The sequence below is a fragment of the Myodes glareolus genome, chromosome 19 (genome assembly GCF_982192425.1).
Source record: "Myodes glareolus chromosome 19, mMyoGla1.1, whole genome shotgun sequence".
In the NCBI taxonomy this organism is placed as follows: Eukaryota; Metazoa; Chordata; class Mammalia; order Rodentia; family Cricetidae; genus Myodes; species Myodes glareolus.
The window spans coordinates 535489-560672 of NC_142044.1; the positions used below are offsets into that span (position 1 = coordinate 535489).

At 38.6% G+C, this 25184-nt stretch overlaps 1 protein-coding gene and 1 pseudogene across 3 annotated transcripts in view; one reads left to right on the forward strand and one right to left on the reverse strand.

The window, feature by feature from the left end:
* Positions 1 to 25184, forward strand: part of Cpq (carboxypeptidase Q) — a 400620-nt gene that overhangs the window by 50471 nt on the left and 324965 nt on the right. The gene's annotated exons all lie outside the window — the stretch shown is intronic.
* Positions 1424 to 1849, reverse strand: LOC125415096 (large ribosomal subunit protein uL14 pseudogene; annotated as a pseudogene).

Genomic DNA, 25184 nt, shown 5'->3' on the forward strand with positions numbered 1-25184 from the left:
AAAATAATCTCAGTTCACATCTGACAAGGGACTTGAGAAAGAGAGAAGTATAAGGCACAGAAGTCGAGAGAGAATTGCAGCACTGGGTGTGATTCAGGTGTGTAGCAGACACTTGATTTTGATAATGAGGGCATAGGAGTTCATATTTTGAAGTCTTCCTGGAGCGTAGATTTATAAGGTGTTGAGAACTTACAGGTTTATACTTTTTCCTTACAAAATCCACTTTTGTAAATGGTTGTTGGGAAATAACCTGAAAACTGTTTTATGATCTTTGCATTATGATATTTATTTATAGTCTTCTAAAGATGTCAAGATGGGGAGACATTCAGATTGATCTATCTGTACAAGAGAATATTGCACAGACCTTCAAATAACAATGGATAGATAGTTCATAGAAAAAGTTACATGACACATTGACAGAATTTTTAAAGCTATTTATTAAATCAGGTAGTTTACGATTAAGTTTGTAAAACATAAATTTATGTGTATATTCACCAAACAATTTTGTAAGTTACTGTTGGTGGATATTTTTTCTTTGGTTTATTTTACTGTGACAGATTTCCCACAGGAAACATACAGTTGACTTGTAAATAACTGACAATGTTTGTCTATATAACTGCCTATAGAAAGGATCATTCCTTCAGATTAATACTGTCTGGGTTAATTAGTAGTGCTGGAATAGAGCACAGTGTCCTGTCAAGCAAATCAGAAGACTGAGAAACCTTTTGATTCTACATGGTCTTTGGTGCCACTTCTGAGTTTCCTGAATGGTACATTCATCTCCTACGGGACCTGGGTTACCTACGTGTGATTCCTGAGATTTCACTTTCTGACTTTCACTTTTCTGATACCATGGTAAGAGGGATAAACTTTCCTAACCTTTCTTTGATATGAGTGGTGTTCATTTCTTTGTTGAGTGTTGCTGCTGTACCATTGGCTGATCATCGGTTGTTTTCATTCTTTCCCATAAAGGTTTTGAGAGTCAGGTTTCATGGTCCAGTGCCTCCCACTGGTCTAGCCTATGGAAACTCCAGTGACACAGTGTTTGCAAATCTTTCTCTAAGATTCCATACATCATTCTACTCTGCTTTTAAATTGTATTTTGACTATAGAATTATAAAGGTTATAGGATTAATTTAGAGTTAGTTTTTTATATTGTAAAAGTGAGACTATAGTTGGTTTTTTATTACAAGGGAGTAAAAGTTTGATATAACTGTTTATAGAGTAATCCTCCTGTTTGGACATTGAAGTGTGATAATTACTTTGCACATAGTAATTTATAATGCACACAAGGTTCTATTTTAGACATTGTTAAAACAATTGATCTAATTAGTGCCTAACTTTTATTGAGAGTAAGTATATTTTTACTGACATTACTTTTTTTGACTTTTTAACCAATATATTCTACAAATATACTGAAAAATCATGCAATGCTGCCTACACTGAATGCAATCCTGGACCACAAGTCTGCACATTCCTTTTCAACTGGACCTGTGATAGCTGAACCTTTCATATTGCCTTTATTGTTTACTATGACCTCTGTATTGTCTTCAAAATAAGGAAACACCCCGTCTTTTCTTCAATATGACTTTTGTTGTCAAATTACCAATGCTAGATGTAACATTTTTCTTATTTCTGATTTGCCTTTCTAAAGGCATATTTCTATCACCATGCCGCCCACACCAGCAGCAGGAAGTCTGTTCAGTCATCCCTTGATTCCCTTCACAGAGGTGATATACAAATTGTTGGACCCTGTATTGTCAGCACAGTTGATCACAGCCCCGACTGGATGACCCAGGGAAATCTGGAATTTCACTCCGGAGGACCCACCATGTCCTCGCTTCAACATCTTGAAAGTCTGATATTACTTTTAAAAATTAACTTTCTTTGTATTCATTATGTACCACATACAATGTTTACCATCATTCCACAATAGAACTTAATTTGGAATAATCGACTTCTCTATTACTTATCTTTCAAGAGAAAGTTTTTATCCTCTTACTTGATTTTTCTACATTCTGCCAACTAATTCTTACCTTGTAAGTACTGCAAATTGGACCGTCATCCTCCTGTGTTCTCTAGTTGCTTATAGTTTGTGTCTAGGAAATAGAATCTTGACTATATGTTTGAATATTGGCCAGTTTGTTGAGTACAATATTACCATTAATTATGTGGTTTCTTTTATATTTTCTGGAAAAATAACCATATCATTTTGTGCAAGTAATTCTTGTTCTGTTTCCCTACTTTGTAGTCATGTGTCTTTTCTTTGTTCATATCGTTTACTGTTTCCAGGAATTCTTTTGCAGTTTGCCATTCATATAAAGGAAAGCTACTGATTGTGTTAGTTTTATAACCTGCCTATTTGCTGAAATTATTCTGTAGATGGAAGTTTCTTTCCTGCCCAATCTAGCAGCCCAGCAGTTCAGTCCCAAAGAAACACATAGAGGCTTACATTAATTATAAACTGTTTAGACTATTAGCTCAAGCTTTTCACTAACTAGCTAGTACAACTTAAATTAACCCATAGTTCTCATCTATGTTTAGCCATGTGGCTTAATACCTTTTATCAGTAAGGCCTTTTCATCTTGCTTCCTCTGCATCTGGCTGATGACTGTGTCTCTGCCTTTCTGCTTCCCAGAATTCTCCTAATCTGCTTGCCTGGCCTACACTTCCTGCCTGACTACTGGCCAATCAGCATTTTATAAAACTAATATGAATGACATATCTTTACAGTGTATAAGAGCATTAATCCACAGAATTATTCACCAACTCTAAAAGTTTTTGGTAGAATATTTGGAGTCTCTTATGTGAAGATATCATCTGCAAATATGGATACCTTGACTTTTTCTTTTCCTATTTATGTCCCCTTTATTCCCTTTTTTGTCTTACTTGCTTTAGCTGAGAATTCAAGCACTGTATGAATAAGAGTGAAGCAGTAGACGACCAACAGAAAACAAACTCAGTTTCATCTTTAGAGATTCGTTGTCTCAGAATGTGAAGTCAGGACAGTTTTTATCCCACCTTACTGGTCCTTTGTATATATACTATGGCTTCTAGTTTGTGGGTTTTATGGGATTCCTGTGATTGATAACATGTATGTCTCTGTGTCTATATGTGTTTCTTGGGCTTTTCCTTTGTTTCTCATTCTTGTTTTGTTGTTTTTTCATATCAAATTTGCTTATTTTATTTCTTTTCTTTTATTATTATTGGTTAGATAACTTTGTTCTATAATGAGAGACAGAAAGGGTATAGATTGGATGGTGGGGAGCAATGGGAGAAGTAGAGAAGAGGGGAAACTGTAATCACAATATATTGTATGAATAAAAACTATCTTCAATAAAAGATAAAAAAAACAGCGAAGAAAGTAGACAGACACTCTTGCCTTGTTCATGAGTGGAAACCTTTTGAAATTTTCTCCATTTAGCATGATGTTGGCTAATGTTTTATTGTGAATAAGCTTTCTTATGTTGAGACATGTTTGCTCCATTTCTAGCCTCTCCTTAGCTATTGTAAAGGGATGCTAGATTGTGTCAAAAGACCTTTCTGTGTCTAATGAGATGATCAAGTGGCTTAAGTCTTTGAGTCTATTAAGGTGGTGGATTAAATTTATTAATTTATATATAATTATATAATAGTTATATATCATATATATTGATTTATATCTTCAACTATCTAGGATGAAACTGATTTGATTATGGTAGATGGTCTCTAAGATTTATTTTTGAATTTAGTTTGCTAGTTTTTAAGACCTTTCTTTCTTCCTTCCTTCCTTCCTTCCTTCTTTCCTTCTTTCTTTCCTTTCTTCTTTCCCTCCTTCTTTCCTCTGTCCCTCTCTTGTTGTAAGGAGGGGACCGCTTGTTTGTCCCTGCCACCCAGCTAGCTAGCTTACACCCGAAATAACCACACAGAAACTGTATTAATTAAAACACTGCTTGACCATTAGCTCTAACTTCTTATTGGCTAACTCTTACATATTAGTTTAACCCACCTCCATTAACCTGTGTATCACCATGCGGCAGTGGCTTACTGGAGATTTCAACTGGTTCCCATCTCAGGCAAAGGATCCATGGCTTCTCCCTGACTCTACTTTCTTCCTCCCAGAATTCAGTTCTGTTTTCTCCACCTACCTCAATTCTGCCCTATCAGGCCCAAAGAACTTTTTAAACTCATTAACCAATGAAAGCAACACACAAACAGAAGGACCTCCTACACCACTCCCTCCCTCTCTCTTTCTCTTTCTTTCTTTCTTAATTCATATTTCGATCATAGTTCCCCCCTTCCTCTCCTCCCATTCCCTCCCTCTTCTCCTCCCATTCCCTCCCTCCACCTCCTCTCTGTCCCTCTCCCCAAATCTGCTTCTCTTCAGAAAGGGGCAGGCTCCCTTGGGTATCAACAAAGCATGACATTTCAAGTTGTAGTAAGACTAAGCACCTCCCCTTGGGTTAAGACTGGGCAAGGCAACCCAGTATGAGGAACAGGTTGCCAAGAGTCAAAGCTTTAGAACAGCCCCTGCTCCCACTGTTAGGAGTCCCACAGATAAACCAAACTACCCAACTGTCACATTGATGTAGAGGGCCTAGGTCAGTCCTATGCAGGCTGCCTGATTGTTGGTTCAGACTCTGTGAGTTATTGTGAGCCAGGTGAGTTGTTTCTATGGGCTGTCTTGTGATGTCCTTGATCCCTCTGGCTCCTACAATCCTTTTTTCCTTTCTTTATCAGGATTCTCAAAGCTTGGCCTAATGTTTGCCTGTGGGTATTTACATCTGTTTCCATCGGTTACTAGATGAGGGCTTTCTGATAACAATTGGGGTGATCATCAGTCTGATCACAGGAGATGACAAGTTCAGGTTATGTATCCACTACTGCTAGGAGTCTTAGCTGGGGTCATCCTTGTAGATCCTTGTAGATTTCTGGTGTTTCCCTTGCATCAGTTTCTTCCTGACCCCAAAATGCAACCCCTTTCTAGTCATCTCCTTCAGTAGTCTTCCCCTCCTTTCACCTCCTACCTGATCCCTCAGGTTCCCATTCCCATTTGCTCCCAGTTCACCAAGAGATCTCTTTTATTTCCCCATCCCAGGGCCCTCCTTGCTATCTAGCCTCTCTGTATCTATAGATTATAGCATAGCTATCCTTTATTTTATAGCTAATACCCACTTATGAGTGAGTACATACCATGTATGCACCTCTGGTTCTGGGTTACTTTGCTCAGGATGATTTTTTCCTAGTTCCATGCATTTGTCTTTAAATTTTCTGATATCATTGTTTTTAACAGTTGAGTAATATTTCATTGTGTAAATGTACCACATTTTTTTAAACCATTTTTTCTGTTGAGGGATATCTAGGTTGTTTCCAGGTTCTGAATATTATGAATAAAGTTACTGTGAATATAGTTGAGCAAGTGTCCTTGTGGTATTAAGTTTTGAGATTTTCATACATGTAGAAATAGAATGTAATCATATCTCCTCACCTTTACTCTGCTCAACCTCCTTTCATGCTTCACACTTTCCTCCCAATTTAATGTCTTTTTTTTTAAAAAATAGCACACTAAATCCAGCTACTGGTATCTAGCATATATGTATGTATATGAGGACATCCACTAGAGCAACGGAAGCCTACCAGTAGTCATATCCTCAAAAAAGAACAATTTTAACCCTCCAACAACTATAAACTAGACACATTTGCTTGGAATGGCTTTTTCCATCCTTTTGTCCTAAGGTTACATCCATCATTTATGGTCAAATGTATTCCTTGGAGTCAATGAAACACTTATCTTGTTTTCTAATCCAATCATTTTTTTTGAAGTCTTTGTCTGAAAGGTCTTTCAGGTCATTCTCAGTAGGTACTCGTATTATGGAATTTATCATTTTTAGTGGAGATATATCTTGGATTTTCATTCTTTCTTTCTTTGTTTCAATGTGGCAATTTATGCATCCAGAATTAGTTAAGTAGGAGTATGAACCTATAGACTGATGTCTGGTGACTGTTTGCCTGTCTGTATTGGTAGATAGGGGAACTGTGGAAGTATGAACCAAGTGTTCAGTGTCTGAGGACCTTTCCCCCTATTTCTGGAGCTGAGTAGAGGGTAGAAACTTGGGCTTAGTCATAGGATCTGGAGACTCTTGCCTCTTAGCACCAGGAGCTGGGTGGAGAGCAGACATTTGGGCTGAGTGACCAAGCTATATCTTTGTTCTTGAGAGTTTGGGAAACCCCAAGGATAAGTTTGTATTTCATTCCTCCATTATTTCTACCACTTCACTTTGAAGCAATGATTTTTACTCCTTGATGCCCCATGTGTGTATTAGAATAGACATTTACAAAATTTAACTACTTAAGATTCAGTGATTTTAATTCCAAATGGAACATGGTCTAATTTTTATCAAGTTTTCTTCAGTTGAAGACTTTTCTTGAGCTTTGCTGTTAAGCATGTTTACTTTAGTTGACTTGTTCATCCTATTTGGCGTCTTTCTTCTCCCAGGTTTTGCTCTCTGTATTCTCAGAGAGGTTTACAGGCGTATTAAACCTGCTCATGGTTTGTTTATTCTATTGCTGTTGCCAATGGACCAACAATTGTTTCTCAGCAGCATTTTGTGAGCAATGCGCTGTTTAGGCTTCACTACTGGGAGAATCAAAATTTACAGTTTACAAACTCATCAAGTGACTAATGTGGACATGGATGTTTGAGACACCATGCTCTCTGTCTGTCATTAATTCTGGCTTCTACCATTTCATTCTGTTTTTTTAAATTATTTTATTATGCTTTGAAATTTATGAATGCATTTTTAGTTTTATTTTCTCATATTTTGGGAAACTTTTGCTAGCTTACTTTCTATTTATTGTGTCTTGGTTTTGTTTTAGAGAGATGATGAACTTTGATATCATCATGAAGACAAAAATCTTAAAGTTTCACCTGGTTTAGAAAACTGTAGAAATCTCTCTGACTTAGAATTATTAAAATATTGTTAATTTTATCCTTTGGTATGATATTGTTTCCCCCTATAATCTCATTTTCTCTTTACTCATTCTTGAACTGTATGAGGTAAATCCAGACTGTGACTTTATTAACAAAAAGTGTAGATGAATACTTTCGTTTCCCTTACTGTTTAGTTATTATGGTCAGATTTTAGGTAAAATTTGATTCAATACTTCCATTTTTAAAGTATAAAAGACATCCATCATGGATTTAAGTGTATTATAGTTAATAACTCTTAATACATCTTTTGTGCAATTTGAAAATTTCTTAATGAGGTCAAACCTTGAACATTTTCATGTATTCTTAGATTGGAGCTCTTTGATCCTATTTCTAAAGCATTTTTCTAAAATCTGTATTTCCACATGTATTATCTGCTTTATGTAGTTCTGAATCTGACAAACTCAGCCTACAGGATGAGGGATTTATTTTAGCTCATAGTTTTGAGGGAGTTTAGTCCATCTGAGCAAGGATAGTGAAACAGATCACATCAGTGTGAGTCAATGGGTATAGAAGCCTTGTTTATGTCCTGCCGATGAGGAAGCAGAAAGCAAGATTGGAGCCAAAGACTGGGCCATGTCTTTCAAAGGCCCACTCCTGCTGGTTCCACTTCTGCTTGTAAACCTTAGCAAAGGATAAGGTTTGAATATCATTTTCTAAGGATAACTTGGACCCCTAGTTCTACTATAGGAGTCTTAGCCCATTGTTTTGTAGCGTCTTGATGGGAGAAAGAAAGCATTGCAGGCTCTCATCTCCTGGAACTATGTGAGTAATTGTGCTGCTCTTGGTGAACAGCTACTTACCTGCTTGCTGTGCTCCACCAGGGCCCTACCTTTCTCATGATTTTGGGACGCCCAACTTATTTCTTCATTTTTCCTCCAACCCTCAGTGAGAGGGGAGATTTTAGTATTAGGAGAAGGGGCTGTTGAATTTCGGAATCAGAAATAGACCACATAAATATGTATGAAGCATTAAGGCCCTTCTTTGAAGTATGATTTTTTGCCTAATGGATGCTTTTGTGCTGACTTTTTTCCCCTCTCCCTCCTCCCCAATTAATCCCTATTCAGACCAACTTGCTCTTTGGATGGACTTAAAGACTCTATGATTATCCGCCATTAGCATTTCTATATCATTTTGTATTGTAATAATACTTTCTAAAAGTTTTATACTATATCTTTCAAAGAGTGCTTTTACACCCAGTATTTTTTTTATTCCCCCAAAAATGCTATGAAAATGTTGGTACTTTATCTTCTCTTCTCCTGGGAGGAGGCTGAGGGACACAGCACTCTAGTGACCACGATTTGCTAGTGGATATTAGAGATTCACCTTCAGCAGCAAATATGGGCATGCAGCCATGTCTTTAGTTACTTTGGCCAGCATATGCTACTGTCAGTGTTGTGGTGGTTTGATGACTGAGTATTTACAATATACAAGCCACTGTATTGACCACCTGTGTACATTTTACACAGTCCCCTTGACAACCCTGCAAAAGAGGCATATCGCTCACCTCACTTCACACAAGGAAACTGTGCCTTAGAGAGTCTGAATAACTTTGTCAGGGACACATAGTAAATCATGTTGTAGTTACCTTTGGAACCTGATTTCCCTGAGTGTGTACTGAATTGAGTCAATGAATAGATGCAATACATCATAACAGATTTTCTCATTTTCTTTATGCATATGTGTGTGTGTATGTATGTATGTATGTATGCCTGAGTGAACATATATGCACTATACACCATGGAGGCTAGAAGAGGGCATCAGATCCTCTGGAACTGGACTTACAGGTGGTTGTGAGCCACCTGATGTGGGTGCTGGGAACTGAACCTTCTGCAAGATCAGCAAGAATTCTTATCTAAACAATCATCTCTCCAGCTCCAGAGTGTGGCTTTTTAAAGATGGCTCCATTTCTTTTGATTTCCTGAGCTGTAATTTTAAGCTTATCTCGTCTCTCTATGACTCTGTAAGTCTGAAGCCTGTTGTCAGGCAGAGAACTGGGTGTCACGTGCATAAGAACAGAGAAAGTGAATGGAAGTTATATTTAATGGCTGTTTGCTATATGCTAATGTTTATTAGAAACCAATCGCACAAGAGTCCTGCAGGTCTGTAAGAAGGTTCTCATTTATAGAGCCATGTTCAGAATAGCGAAGGGGTTTGTGTCTATGGAAGAATGAAGGATTTAACAGGGGTCTGTGTGACTTTACAGCCCATTTTCTTTCTCAGCCAATCTGAAGAGGGCTCAGTGGCATTTGAGCTAATAATAATCACGAGAAGAGGCTTTTCTCATGCTTTTCCTGGGGCTCAAAGAGGACTCAACTAACAAAGACCAGTGTAGCTCCTACTGGTTATGAGTCATTAGAAATAGTATCTGGAACCCCATAAAGTCAGCTCTGAAGGACCTCACAAGGGACTCAGAGAGAAAAGCTTGGCAAGCTGCATGCCGCATTGCCCAACTTCTGCTGCCGTGCCAGCAGGGCCTTTGACTGAAATGCATACGAACTGGGTCTGAACCAGAAAACTTTCATTGGTAAACATCATAATGATACACACATTTAGGAAACTGATGTTTTTAATTTTAAATGCTATGCAGCCTTGCCTTTTATAGTCAGTACTGGGAAGTTGTGGTATACCAGGAAATGATTTACATTTTCGCCTTAGGGCAAAAATATGGAACTTATAATTATGTCAGAGAAAGACAAAGTTTACCAACTGGAAAAACTGAAACCATAAAAGTCTCAGTTAGAAAACTGTTGTGTAGGTAAGGACTCGCCTGATGTTTCACAGGGCATGAGCAGCTGTTAACGACTTCCAGGTAAGAACTTCCCACCCAAACCTTCAATGAGCTGTTACCAAACTGCAGAAGTGTGGCTGACAAGCATTTCCTGTTCCCTCTAAAATAATCTGATTCAAGGTGGTTTGGAGCTTGCAAGACTGTGCTGGCTGGGCTTTGGACTTATGGAATGGAAGCCATATATCAGTTCCAGATATACAGGAGCTGGCCAGAATTCTGCAACTCCAATCAGAGGCAGAGGATCTGCCAGACAATGAGGCTGGCAGGCAGATGTGGTTTCCCTGACTTCACAGCCAAGGTTCTCACCTGCCCTGAAGACCCTAGTCACAGAGTCAACTTCTCCAGGAGGGAACCCAGTAGCAAGTTTCCCAGAGTGGAGGTAAAGGAGCTGCTTTGGCACAAGCAAACAGATTGAAAGTGGGAAGGTATCAAGGGCAGATTGAGTTTTTTTCTATTTCCTCTGCACTTCCTCTGTCTGAAAGATGTTGACTATGAGGTACTTATTTCAAGTAATGGACTCTGTACTCACAATTTAGGTGTAAATTGGAGTTCCTTCCTGTATTTCCTATGTACTCTTGACCATATCATTTATTCACCCCCAGGCTACTTTTAATTTCTAACATCAGATGTTAGTGACTTTTGGATCACAGGGTTATGGAAATTAAGACAATGTAAATTAACTGCTTAGTACTTTCGGGCCATACAGTTTGTACAGTCAACTACTGCCTCCACTAATAGCATTAGAGCTTACTTAAGGGTTTTGTATCTTCATTAGTTGGGTGACCTTCCTATATTTTCAGCTGGTTTGCCACTCTGTCCCTCTTCTAAACAATGTTGAGACATTTAACCAAGTGAAATTCACCTCCCACAGATCCCACTGTGCTTCTTACTTGGTGACAGGAAGGAGTGTGTATCTGGGAGTGGGGTTTCTACAAACCATTTGTACTGTCACCACCATTAATTATCATATACTGTGATAGAGAGCAGATCCTTGACCTTATTTAGATATCATTTTAACTGGAATTAAATTTCTTAAAGAACTAAAACTTCCATCTTTTAAGAATGGGAGAGTTATTTTCTTAAGGTGGGATATGCATTGCTTCTGGTCACTGTCTATAACTGGAACTGTAAGGAGTGTGGGCTTAGGCCCAGATGCTAGCTGTGAGAGTCTGAATTTCCTCAGACATCACTGTTATAGTGATACCTACCTCATGCGACTGGGAGAAAGCAATATAAGAAAGCACCTGCCACATTACACGACATCTAACACTCCCCCAATAAAAGGTTTTTTATTAGTTTGGGAAGATCTCAACATCATTGTAATAAAATTTGTTGTCTCCCACAGTTTATTTTCTTTGGGATTCCACATTCTCTAGAATCATTTGTTGTTATCTTAGAGCCTACGGAAGAAGGTAAGGAGGGGTGAAGGAAAGAGAAGCAGGACTTGTTCCTCTAGCAGAAGTTCTGCTGGGATGACCTACAGACAGGTGTTCTGTATAGGCTTTCTAAAGAGGGAACAGTGCTTAACACGTTTGAAGTTTCTTTTCCTTTAGGAGTCATTTAGCATGACAGCTAAGAAAGCTTTGTATAAAGTAACATTTGTAAGATTTTTTAAGGTTATAAGATATCTTGTAAAAGTTTCTGTAGTTTTGTATTTTGGTCTAGAGTCAACTCTGAATCAATTGCTATATGCAGTGAGAACTGTTCTGTATTAGTTTTCTAGAAATTCCATGACAAAACTTTGTAGACTAAATGGTTTTGATTTAAAAAGAAAACATTTTTCTGCCATTAAGAAATCTAAATGTCTGAGATCAAATTGGTGACACAGCAAGTCCCTCATGGGAGCTGTCCTTTTGTGAGGTCATCTTCCTTCACCTTCACATGGTTTCCTTCTTTTGGACCTTTCTTTGCCTTAACTTTCTCTCCTAATAAGGACACAAAAAAGGTGTGTCTGGATATTTCTAAATATTATTTGTATTTTTGTTATATCTCCAAATAGAAACTAACCCAAATATAGGTAGATAAATAAATTAACTGTAGTAGATATATACTATATTCCATTGAATGCTATTCACATTCTTATGCTAATAAAGCATAATAAACTGTAAATACATGTTCATACTATCCATCAATCGTAAAATAGTTAGAATGAGCAAAAGAAGACAGAAAATATAAGAACATACATAGTATGTTTCATTTATATAAAATCTTAGGAAATAAAGGTAATTCATAGTAACAAAAGCAAATCAGGGTTTCCACTATTCCAAAGAAACAAGGCACAAGGAAGTCTTTGGTAGGTCTACATTATCAGTTGTCATTATCTTTGCTTAGTGAACACATATTCATCTTAATTGTATAATGAATTCATGGATATAAAGAAATGTCAAATCTTATCAAATTCTGTATTTTAAATGTGTATAAAGTATTGTATGATAATATGTTCACTCCAATAAAAGTGGCTGAAACATTTGAACCAATACACAAAGACTCAAAGAATAAAGTGAAAAATGCAAGACTATAGTGGTCATCTCTTGACTCCACAGTCTCACTGGCATTTGAATGGCTATTTCTCTTGTACACTAGAAATTACCAATCAAAGGGTTGGGATACTAAGAAGGTCCTCGTTTTTAAGGACCTGAAGTGAGCATTCCTACATGAATATGAAGACAGATGGAGAAAGGCTGACCTTTCTAGAGTTCCAGCCTGTGAACCACATGCACATTCAGCTCTGGTCTATTTGCCACAGGCTACCATTTTCAAATCCACAGTCAGCTCCTTGCTTTGAGTATGGAATTCAATAAAACCGGTCTTTGTACCTATGTCTGCTAAAATCTGTACCTAAATGCTTAATGAGCTTGGAACAAGAGAGGCAAAGTTACCAGAAACAGACTTACTGTGGTTGCTGACCTTGTGGTTTTGGTTTTTTAAATTAGCTAGACTTTGCTAACTGGTGAGACTCAGGGGTGATAGCCTGGCCCAGCCATCTTCTCCAGGAAAGGATTTGTTATTACTTACTTCCCTGGGGGTTTGGACCCATATTTTAATGTGGAAGAACTCTTTGAACCAGTATTTCTGAGACAGGATTGTGGGACAGAATTACGAAACAGAATCTCTGACAAAGATCCCACAATCATTGCCAAAGACACAGTTCAGGTGATTTGGACCTCATTTCATCCCCATCTCTACAAGAAAAAACAACAAAAACAAAAAAGTCCTCCAAATTAGAGAGTCTTAAACAATTTTAAAGTGTTGAGGCAAAGCATGAATGGGAGTTTCTGGGGGACTGTGATGATGAAAGCAGGACTGACCAGTGCTTCTCATTACTGAAGAGAAACAGCTCAGAAAACCTGCAGACAGGAACCACTATCCTAATGTCACATTCATTTTCAACTGGGGAACTGAGAGCACCTTGGGGTTCTGTACCACTTGCATTTAAACACCCTGTTTTACAACTCCGTAACCACATTCTATGCAGTGGTGTGGGTACCACGAGACTTTAGAATGGAATTCTGGAAGCAGGCCGTGGATAACCTGCTTCACTGCTATTTTGCTTTGTGTTCCAATCAGTTAAAGCAGTATAGATTATGGAGGAAATATGCAGAACAGAACAGAGTTGGGTTCCAAACTATGAGGTTAGGCTGGCTTTACAGCAGTGAGTTGGGTTACCTCAGAAAAGTCTTCTGCCTCTCAGGGTGTCTGTTGTGGAAGTAATAATTTCCTTTATTGCATACTTATGAGGACTAAGGTAGGTACCCAGTCTATTACTTGCCTGGGGAATAGGCAGTACTGGTCTCCTTCCTTCCATTTCCCCTGCACTCAGGAATGTGGTTTGCACAGCATATTGCACAATAGTGACTCTCAGAGCTGCTGGTGGTCCTCTCTGTCACTTGGTGTTTATCCTTCCACTTCCGATTCTTTCTGGTCTTTTCTCTTTGATGCTGGCCTGGACCATGCTCCTGTCTTTCCATGCTGCCTATGGCACTTCATTAGGAGAGAAGGAAGGCTCTCCCTCTGAACTAGCCTTCTCCCCAGCAGGGCATCCATAAGCCTGGGAGGACACAGCACCACTGTGGCTATCATCTGTTGCCATGTCCAGTGTGGGGAGAGTCATGAAAGAGAGACATCTTGGAGAGAGGGGAGAACACAGGGCTGAGCCCTCTGGGGAAGAGTAGATAAAGAGTAAAGTCTTCTGCAAGAAATATGCAGACTTTCTCTGTGTGGGATATACCCTGCAAATAGAAGTGGTTCATGGTTTGCATTTCCACAAAGGAAGCTGTGCAGAAAACTCTTCAGCATGCTGGGTGCACTTTGCTTCCAGTCTGCTTCTCTTTGTTCACTTTCTGGGAGTTCTTTCTTCCTGAGAAGACCCTGACTTTTCTAGCCCAGATCACCTTCTCATGTTGCAAATCCACCTAACCTCCAGACATCCTCCCCCTACTTCATTCTACACAGCTGTCACAACAAACTTTCCCTCATCTGCTACTAAGTGTATCAGACAGTGTTGTGTGGGCTGCGAGTTGCCGACTCATTACCCGGGGGCTTTCCAATAGAATCTGATGTTATCCAAAACTTCTCATCTGTTTCAAAGGGTACAATTTCCTGCATTCTCTGGAGGGAAATCAAACACACTGCGTTTAGGAAACAGAATGATAACTCACAGATTTAGTAGACCTCAAGGCAATTATGGTGTGATTATTCCAAAGTTGGTGTTTCCTCACCTCATTTCCCATAGCAATGTCTGGAGTGACCCGACTCTTGGTTTTTCATCTTTACACTGAGAGACATTGAAGAAATAAATCACAGACACGGAGGTGTTCCAAGGGATCTTTGATTCTCTCTTGTCCTCCCAAGCAGATTTTTTTACCCTCCCCAAAGGCAGCCAGTCTCCCCCACCTCCTTCTGCAGCCTCTACCTGGGCTTGAAGATCTGTCTTTATCATTCTTTAAGTTATGTGCCTTGTCACCTGATAAATGTGCTTGTCTCTGTGAAAATTACCCTTTGGACATAGAAATTGCTGGTAAAGAGAAACCACTTTCAGCTGGTTTCCCAGCTGCTTTCCAGTTCTCTACCCCCCCACCCCTTGTGTTGTGATGGGTTTTCCTTACAGCACCGTCTTTGTCCCACACTCCAAATTTGTCTCGTGTTTCTCTAGTTCTTTTTTGCTGTTGTTGTTTTACTGTTTTCAGCTACCATTTTAATTTCCTGCTGTCAACCACGTTCTGAATCCCTTTGTGTCCTCCATTCCTAGAAGGCTTGTTTTATGAACATTGTTTTCTTCTCCATGTAACTTTGCTGCCTGTGCACTGATGTAGTGTGATGATGGTTTTAGTTTACAATGACTGATTAAGCATTTTGAATAATTGTTTTAGCTCCATTACTGCGAATCTATTTAGCGTAACACTTTTTCTTTTGCAACCTTTGATTAATGTATGACCACTGGGAAAGAAAGGAGTCAGCACATTCATTTCCCCCTGACAGCACGGAGAAGAACTTTCTCCCGTATGGAGCCTGCAGCCACAGATGCTCAGCACTCCCTGAAGAAAGAGGGAGTCCACTGTTGGAATAATCTGTGTGCTCTCAGCCCGTATTTGCCAATGGTGCTGTGTGGCAGCCATTTCATAGCAGAGAGCAAATGTTAGGATTTAGGGGAAAGTATAGTCGGATATCAGATTTTAAAACAGAACGGTGAATTTCTGTTGAGTTAACAGCGCATAGCTAGATGGTATTTTCTTTTTAAGCTCATGAAACTTAACAGCTGTTTAGTGAAGCAGTATTTTCACATATGTCTGTTTGACAGGTTTAATAGCAAATCTCACAGTAAATGACTTGCTGAACAGGCTTCCTTGGCTTGGGCTGAAGCAAGAACTGGGTTTTCCACAAGATTCATTGGGAGTTTTCTGCTTCTGTGTTTACAGGATCAGGAGGCCTTATAAAGCAAGGGAAACTAAAAGGCACTCTCCAGAGAGGATTGCTACCATCTCTGCCAGTGTTCCTCAGAATGTATTGGCTGATTCTGCCGGGGGCATAACTTGGACAAACATGCTGTTTACTCTTAGAAACATTAGGATGTTACCCATTAGAAGAGCAGCTTACAGTGATTCCATACTGGTGGATGGTAATTAGATCTCTAGGTCTCTTAGAGTTTTATACGTTCTGCATCTGCATCTCTGAATCACTATGCACTTTGTCTGAGTCTTCTGCTTTGGGAAGAGGCTGCTGCACCTTGTAATAGTTTTAAATATCAACCAGATTAAAGATGTATGCTTCATCAGTTTTATTGGCAGAAATAAAGTACTTCCTCCTAATCTTAATTTGTAAGGTCCTAGTACTTGGAAAACAGCACTTCAAGCTAGCATCGCATTTCTCGTATTCCATTCTCTATTTTCTAAGATGGTGGGACCTCAGAAATGCTAATGCTTAGGGTTAAATACCTAAATTTACCCTCCATGGGGAAAAAGTGTGCTTTTGATGATTTGTCTGTGCTTCTGGTTACTTGACATGGTTGGACATGGACACTGGTTGTGGGTGTGTGAACATGTGAGAGAATTGCTGATACTGATGCCAGGCACAGCCACCCTCATATTTAGCTTTGGATCTTTTGCTACCAAAAGCCTCATGTTTGCCTTCTATATCTTTAAATTAAAAAAACCATAATTTTCAAGCTCAAAATACAAAGTCTATTATAAAGTTTCCAGATGATTTTTCATTGTAATTTTATCCATATTTCTTGTTTTCAAAAGCAGACAATGGAGTTTCTTATTCATGATGCTCAGTCCATTGTGATGTCAATAGTTACCTTCAGTCATCTGAATGACAAGCATATCTCTTTGTGAGTGGTAGAAATGGTTAGTATGCCTGTTATTGCAGAAAAAAAGAGAATGGAGAAGTAAGCCCAACAAGTTTTCTTACAGAGGTAAGAGTGCTAATCACTAAACAGTCCACTATCAGGGCTCTCTGTCCCTACTGAAAGGAGTCAGCTCTGGCTTATTCTGTGGGATAAGGTGGAAGGGGAAGTGAAGACAGTTTGGCATCTGCATGTACTGGTCATGAGCCACTCATTGTAGCCAGAGGGAAGAGAACATTCTACTTTTGGACTGTTCTTGGACCACCACTCTTCCAGACCCAAGCTCCTAGGATTATTCTGGTCAGACATCAGTTGCTTCACTCCCATTAGACTCTGTTGTGGTTTTGAGAACCAAGGGCAATGTCACGAATGCCATGAGCTGTCCCTCTGCCTGTCTATTAGAATTAACCTCTCTTCTTTCAGTTCCCTTGTTTCTACAAGATGCATGTTATTCAGCATGTTACGTTCAGTGGTAGAGGTATTTGAAGAAAGACTCATTATCATAGCCCTTATTAAAAGAAAATAAGGTATAGCTGGGCGGTGGTGGCACAGGCCTTTAATCATAGCACTTGGGTGGCAGAGGCAGGTGGGTCTCTAAGAGTTTGAGGCTAGTCTGGTCTACAGAGTGAGTTCCAGGATAGTCAGGGAAACACAGAGAGAAAACCTATCTCCTCAAAACAAAAACAAAAGGGGGCATAGTTGTTTGATACAAGTGAATCAGCCCAAAATGGAAGCTGGGCATGCAATAGCTCTTGCTTCTTTTTTCTAAAACGTAGACATAATTTTGTTTCTCTCATTTGTGGCTATTTACAAAAGTAAAAATAAGTGTTAGTGATATTTGAAGAATTGTTTAAATTTCTTACAAGTCAGTCAAATAAGTATGTTTTGCTTTTTCCTTTTGGAACAAGTACAAAATACAGAGGCCATTACTAAACCAGAAGAGAGAGATTCTGTTGTGCCCTTTGCCCAGCTTACCTCATTAGAGAATCTCTGTAACTACAGTGTAATGGCAAATCCAGGAACTTGTCACTGGTGTCATTTGTAGATTTTATCCAGGTACCAGCTGTTGCTAGGTGGGGTTTCCTTAGTGTAAAATCTATTGCTCTGTTTTTGAATTCTAAGTAGAATTGAAGATGTACTTGAGAAAAAAGGCTTATGTTGGGTGTTTCATTTTCTTTCTGTATTTCCCTCCCATCCCTCTTTATATGAAAAATAGTAGAGTTATTTCAGTTAGTACAGTCTTAATGTCTATTGTGTGTCAGTTACTTTTCTCATTGCTATGGTTGGCTATCTGACAAGAAACAACTTAAGGCAAGCAGAGTTCATTTGGGCTTACAGTTTGAAGACTCAGTTCATCATAGAAAGGGAGGCATTGTGGTAGGAGTTTGAGATGTGGTCATGCTGTGTCTAAAGTCAGGAACTATAGAACAGACAGCAGGTGAGGCCAGAGCATAAAACTCAGGCTACCCACAACAGTTCACTTCCTCTCGCAAGATTCCACTTTTCAAAGATTTTATAATGTAACTTTCCAAAACAGGATCACCAACTAGAAACTTGGTATTCAAACACATGCGCTGAGGGGGACATTTCAAGTTCAAATCATAACTTTTTTGCTTCAATGGCGCTAGTCTCTTCAACAATTATAGCTGCTTTCTTAGCACCCAACTTGTCAGCAACTTTAACTTTCTCTCCCCAACCAACCAGTTGCTTATGTTTCCTGTATTTCTCCTCTTCTTGTTCTCCTGCACTCTAGGTCTGGATATGAGCAGTGCGCAGTAAATATGATGTAGCCTTGAATGCTATCCTGTCCTTAGGTTTTCTGTACCAAATATGTCCACTACCTTTAAATTCAGATTAATTTAAGTTCTTAGAACACAGGGAGAATACAACCAGAATTTTTTGCTAGGATATGGCACAAATGGCCTCTACCCAAATTCTCAACTGAGTATTGTTCCACTCAGAAAGCTTGTGAGTGGAGTCCCCACAGTTTACATGTCTGTCAAAATTCCAGTCTTCCAAAATCTCATCAAAATGACTCATTAATCTCTGTTTGTAACATTCATAAATATTTCTAACCAAAAGATACAGAGCCTTGCTCTATTTTTCTGCTGACCTGTTCTAAAAGCCAATACACTACATGGTCAGTTTTATTACAGTAATTACCTCCCTCTTTATGCCAGTCCTGTATTTATTATTTTTATCATTGCTGTCACCAAATTCCTGGAAAGAAGTAAATTATGGAAGGAAGGGTACATTTTGGCTTAGAGTTTGAAGGTCTAGTACATCAATGAAGAGAATGTGTAGCCACAGGAGTATGAAGTAGTTGATAGAAGCAAAACTTCTCACTACAGGGTACGAAATCAGTGGATTGAGTGATGACTTTAAATGTGAACCAGTTAAGAGTTTGAGCTAAGGTGATTCAGCTAGGTGGTAGCAAGGAGTGTAAAGAAAATACTTGTTAAATATTTAAGGAAATCTATAATAAATAATTAGAGCAGAAACATATTCCTTATTTTACATCTAGCATATAAAGAAAAGCTTCAGATAAATTCTTAGAGCTTATAGGTCTAAAGAGAAATAGCCAGACCAAATCTAGGTCTTCTAGCTCCCTTTGTAGGAGAAACTTGTGAATACATTCAAGCAGAAACAAACCCATATTGGTGAAAAGTAATTGTTAAAGTGATAAATCATAGCCATGTACAGAAGTAAGAATACTTGCTTGATGCATGTGTTAGGTTATTCTATAAATATTTATTGACAGATACTGTGTTTTGGGTTGTATGGAAAGATAAAATACATTTATTGAGGAGAACATGTTCCATGAATTTTTTAGTTGTTGTTGTTTTGATTTTTGAGACAGATTTCTCTGTGTAGCTCTGATTGTCCTGAAACTCATTCTGTAGACCAGACTGGTCTTGAACTCACAGAGATCTGCCTGCCTCTGCTTCCCAAGTGCTAGGATTAAAGGCAGGCACCACCACTGCCTGGCTTTTTTTTTCACTGAATTTTTGTAAAAGTGAAATACTGTCACTACTAAGTATTTTATAGTCTAGCATGGTAACATACATGAAACACAGCCCAGCAGCATGGAGTATTCAGCAACCAGCTATACCTAAGAGTTAGAGATGGATAAGCTGCTGCACCTTGCATGAGCCCAACTTCTTCCATCTACAAATGATAAAATATCACTTGGGCAGAGAGGACAACACGCGCAAAATCAGAGATGCATAAAGATGCAAGCAGCGGCCAACAACCTGATGGGTCTGCAGCATAAGGACATATGGCGATAAGCAAGTTATTTTCACATGTGTTGCTGTAGCAAAATGTTTCCAGCTGGGTTACTTGTAAAGAAGAGAATTGTTTTCATAGTTCTGAAGGTCAGAAGTCCAAGACCTAGGTGCTGACGTGTAGTATCTGGTATGGGCATCTGCTTTCAAGACCTCATTTACTTGTATCTTCCAGAGTGGGTAAGTGTGGTGTCCTTACATGGTGGGATAGACAGAAGGACAAGAGAGCACTGCTTTCAACTTTGAGCCATTTAGTAAAGGTGCTAAATACCACTTGATGATAGCAGAGCCTTGTGTCTTCATCATTTCCCCAAAGCAACACTTCCTAATACTGTTGCATTGAGGATGGCATTTCAACATAAATTTTGGAGAGGACACCACTGTTCAAATGATAGCAGAAAACTGAGACTGAGTAGCAAATAGTGGGAAATGCATTTTAGTCCTAAGAGTTATTTGAATTGTATTTAATGTAAATCTTGAGGCAAAACAGCTCCAGCTGGAAAACATACTAAATGCAAGATGGTGAGATAGGGTGAGGCACAGTTCCAACATAAGAAAATGCGTTTCTGATCTGGTGAAGTGAGGGTGAGGGTGGAAAGAAGGACGGTTAGTCAAGAAAGAAAGCAAGGGGTAAGTTATGCAAAGTGTTCACCTCATTTCCCTAGGGGAGAGAAGAGTCCAAATTTGTTCCTAATGTATTGACTAGCATTGGAACTTGACTAGGGCAGGAAATGAAAGAGAAGGTTGAGAGTCAGAGAATCTGTGTCTGATGTTGGATGTTTACACTTTTATGAGCACTGGGTAAGGTATGCAGACCATGTGTTAGCAATTGAATTGTGGAGCTGTGCTCACTGACTGAAAAAGCATAAAACTAAAGTGATAGTGGCTAAAATAAATGGAATATCTTTTCTCAGGTAACAGGAATAGTAGTGGTTTTGCTGTTGAGTGATGGAGGATGAGTTCTTTTGTGGTGCGGGAGAATTGTCTGTATTCTGTCAATCATGTATTTTAATAAAACGCTGATTGGCCAGGCAGGAAGTATAGGTAGGTTAACGGGACAGGAAGTAGAGGCAGGGCAATGAAAATAGGAGAAGGCTAGGGAGGAGGAAGCTCCCTCTGCCATTCTTGCGCAGACCACCGAAGAAGAAACATGTGAGCTGACAGCTGAAAAAGATACCAAGCCATATGGCTAATGTAGATAAGGATAATGGGGTAATATATGTTATAACAGCTAATAAATAGCCAGAGCTAAGGGCCAATCAGCTTTATAACTTATAGAGATCTCTGTGTGATTGATTTTCTCTGGAACTTGCCGGCTGTGGGGTACTGGGTGGGAACAGATACCCCAATAAGCCGGCCCTTCATGTTACACTTTTGGACTTGTTCCTATGGTCATAAAAATAGAGTGATGTAACATCTATGACTCTTTCTGATCGAGTCATAGGACTTCGTCTGGCTAGAAGATCAGCTGGAAGGGGGAGGAAGAGAATTGTTTAATTCAATTTAGTTAAATCGTTAGTTCTCCATCTCATGAAACACAGCAACTCTTAAAAAGCTATTGCAATTCTTGGTTTAGTTTCCTGAAATTAAAACCAGAGGTGATCTATGTATATTTTCAAGTAATCAATGTGTTATCATGGCTACAATATAAAGGAGACATTAAAGGAATGTGACTTATGGTGATGTAGTTTTAAAAATGTGAATTCTGAGGTATGGCTACAGCAGAATAAAAGGACAAAATAGCTCCTATGGTAAGTGTGATGGCAGTGATAGAGGCACCCAGGGGCGTGACAACAGTAGGGGGTGTGACAACAGTAGGGGCGTGGCAACAGTAGGGGCGTGACAACAGTAGGGGCGTGACAACAGTAGGGGCGTGACAACAGTAGGGGTGTGACAACAGTGCTTCTATGCTGCACATGGCATGGGTGTTGGCATTTCATCTGCTCTTAGTAAAGTTTTGAACAAGACAGCATAATTATTTCTTGAAAACATCTACTTGTGTTATAGTTATATGAAAATGACTTTATATTCCTGTGTCTAATAAATAGAGTTACATTCAAGGCTCTAATGTCCGGGATTTAATATTAATTTTTTTAAAAAAAAAAAACCTACTAAGTGTGGTGGTACATTCCTGTAATGACAGAATTTGGGAAGCTAAAATGGGGGATGGGGTGTCTTGAGTTCAAGGCTATCCTCTGTTCCATAGTGAATACTAGGCCAGCTAGGAGTGTACAGTAAGACCTTGCTTCAAAATCAAATGATACAAACAGAAAGAATTATAATATAGGAATATCTTTCCTACACAGATTGCCATCCTTATAGCAGTATGTATATTTCCTGGTAAGATTTTAAAGCCGTATTACAATTCAAATGGTTGCCCTCTGCAATATTTATACTCAAAATGATTCCTGTGCTTAGCACCATCCATGTAGAGACCAACTAGCTTAAATAACTGAGCTAGACATTTTCTACTCCTAGCCTACCTGCTATAGGAACTGTAGGGCCAATATTAATTAAGCTTTGAATTTAATACAGACAGACTTCTTCCTGAAGATAACTAAAGGTAACCACCCTAAATCCAGGGAGATTCCCAGGAATTGTGATGTGAACCTTAATGAGCCAGCATCTGTGCTTGGATTTAGCATTTCTGATCCTTTTTATCTGACCCATGCTTTTGATTAAAGACTTAGAGTTGTGTTTACATCAGTGAATCCTGCTCAGCAATAAAAGATTTAGAGGAAATATTTACATTTTTATGTTGCTATTAGATTCAGGTTTTAGAAGACAAAGTAACTGATAAAATAAAGCGAATAAAAATCAGTGGGTTCTAAGTCTCACGCCCATCTTTTAGCACACTCCCTTGCCGCTGTGCCTTTGTCCATCTTGTTGGTCTAGTCACTCTGGAATTGTTATCAGAGCCTGAGACTATTTCTAACAAAGAATTTTCCCGAAAAATATTTAGAAATGGAAGAAAAGGTTTATGTTTTTTCCCCTCAAAATATAAGTCTGTTATTAGGATATAATTTGGAGTATGAGAAATATTGCTTTTGCTTTCAAATTAAAGTAGAAAAGAAAGAAAATGACATCCCAAAGTTCTGTTTTTGTGAAAGATACTGTAACTATGGGTTTTGAAGGCAGTATATGCAAAATACAAAACAAGTCTTTCTAAAACATTGCTCCAAAGTTTCCTGTGACTGTATGTGTGCATATATTCGTGTGTGTTGTGTGTGTGTGTGTGTGTGTAAAGTTTCTGAAGTCAAAGACATGGTGCAGCATGCGTTTTAAAAATAGCTGTTTAACATTTTGAAGGATATTCCATTTACTGTTTCTATAGCTTGAATTCAAGGGCAGGAACAATGATTTCAACCCTCTGTATAAGAATAAAGAACATTTTAAAATGTGCAGTTTAAGTTTAGACATTTTAAGTAGTTCTGTATTTGCATGAAAGAACAGTGGGTCATTTTTTCTCAGGTTATTAGTATTTGGGGAATTTTAAATTGAAGAAAATCTTGAGTTTCTTTGTAAATGAATTCTTGACCAACTCATTCTCTACTTGTTTGACATTGTTTCATCTCCCTGAGAAATTCACAGAATAATCAATAGGTAATAAGTAGTGTCTCTTTTGAGACTTTGAGATATTTTACATGTTGCCCCTGTTCTAACATGGTCCTGTGTGGCTTCTCTGTACTCAGGGTACAAGTGTACGGGAGATTAGAGGACATCTTATCCTAGTCTCATGGTGGTGGATAAAGAGTGAGCATTCATTGCCCACACTGTAACAGCCCTCCAGGACACTTGACTACATCTGTTTGTAGCTTCACACAGTAAATGTTTCCTTGGGGAATACTTCCTTCCTGTTTCTGCTATGTCTTCGTGTTTTCTTGGGATATATTTCCTGTTTCTTCTGTGCTTTCCTGGGAGAGTCTTCCTTCCTGTTTCTGCTGTGTCTTCTATGTTTTTCTGGGGAATACTTCCTTCCTGTTACTGCTGTGTCTTCTGTATTTTCCTGCGGGAGTTTTCCTTCCTGTTGCTGCCGTGTCTTCCATGTTTTCTTTCCACTTACCCACCTGTTTGACATTTTCTTTGTTGTGTCTGACTACATTTTGTTAGCTTCCCTCCCTTTGCATGTTTGTTTCCTACTGAGTGCCTGTTCCATCTTCTCCAGGAGATCATCAAGAAACTCTGACTTTCCTCTGAATCCCAGTTTCAGCACTATATAGCAAATGCTCCATCTGCCCTGTTTTACCTGGACTTTGTAACTACTGCAGTTACAGGACTTTTCCTTTCTGTCTCTTCTTATGCTTGTCAGTTCTTTGGTACTATCTTATATATTTAGTCTCTAGTTTAAAAATGGCTCAATAAAGTTTTGTCAAATGAATTGACAGAAGAACTTAGAGCCTAAAAGGAAAAAAACAGATCTTTTCCAGTTGAATAAAGAGAAAATAAAATGTGTCAGTCAAGAAATAGTATTTGTTCTTGTTCTTAACATACAATTTATTTTCCCTTTGTGAACTCCAAAGAAATATCACTGCGGCTTGCTTAATTTCACCAATCCTTCTGCCCCTGCACAGCGACACTGTACTGAAAAGAGATAAATGTGCACTCCTTCCTGTCTGCAGAACCTACTGTGAGTCTGTTGGAACTTGAGTGCCAGTGCTGTGGGCCATAAGAAGAGCTGGCTTCAACTCTGTACCACTCTTGTCTGGATCTAAGCCGCTCTTTCCTTGGCATCCAAAGGACATATCTTTATCATTCAAAGGTTAAGATTGTGTATTTTAATTTTTCTAAAATTAGCCCTGACCTTTTAGAAAAAATAGATTTGATAAACATATTATTTTCTCATCTACTGCCATGGGAAAACTTTGGCAAAGAAACTTAAAAAGGAAGGATTTGTTTTTGATTTTGTTTGTTTTTTGTTTTTTTGAGGTTAAATCCAACATGGCCCAAATATCAAAGTGTCAGGAGCTTGAAGTAGCTGGTCATGCCACATTCCCAATCAGGCATACAGAGTATACTGCTGCTTAGCTCACTTCTCCACTATAGTCCAGGACTGTAGCCAGGGAATTAGTGAATCTTTCTAAAAAGAATAGTCTGGTGAAAAACTTTCATTACTTTGATTGTTTAACAAAATTTAACCTTTAAAGGTATACATAGGTATTGTGATTATAGAAACAAACAAAAAGACAAAAAAGTATATAAATATTTATAAGAAAGAAAATCAGCCACAATGCAGAGTTGCCATACTTTTCACAATGCTTAAATATTATAGTAAGTTTTTATTTCTGAAGCTTGTTT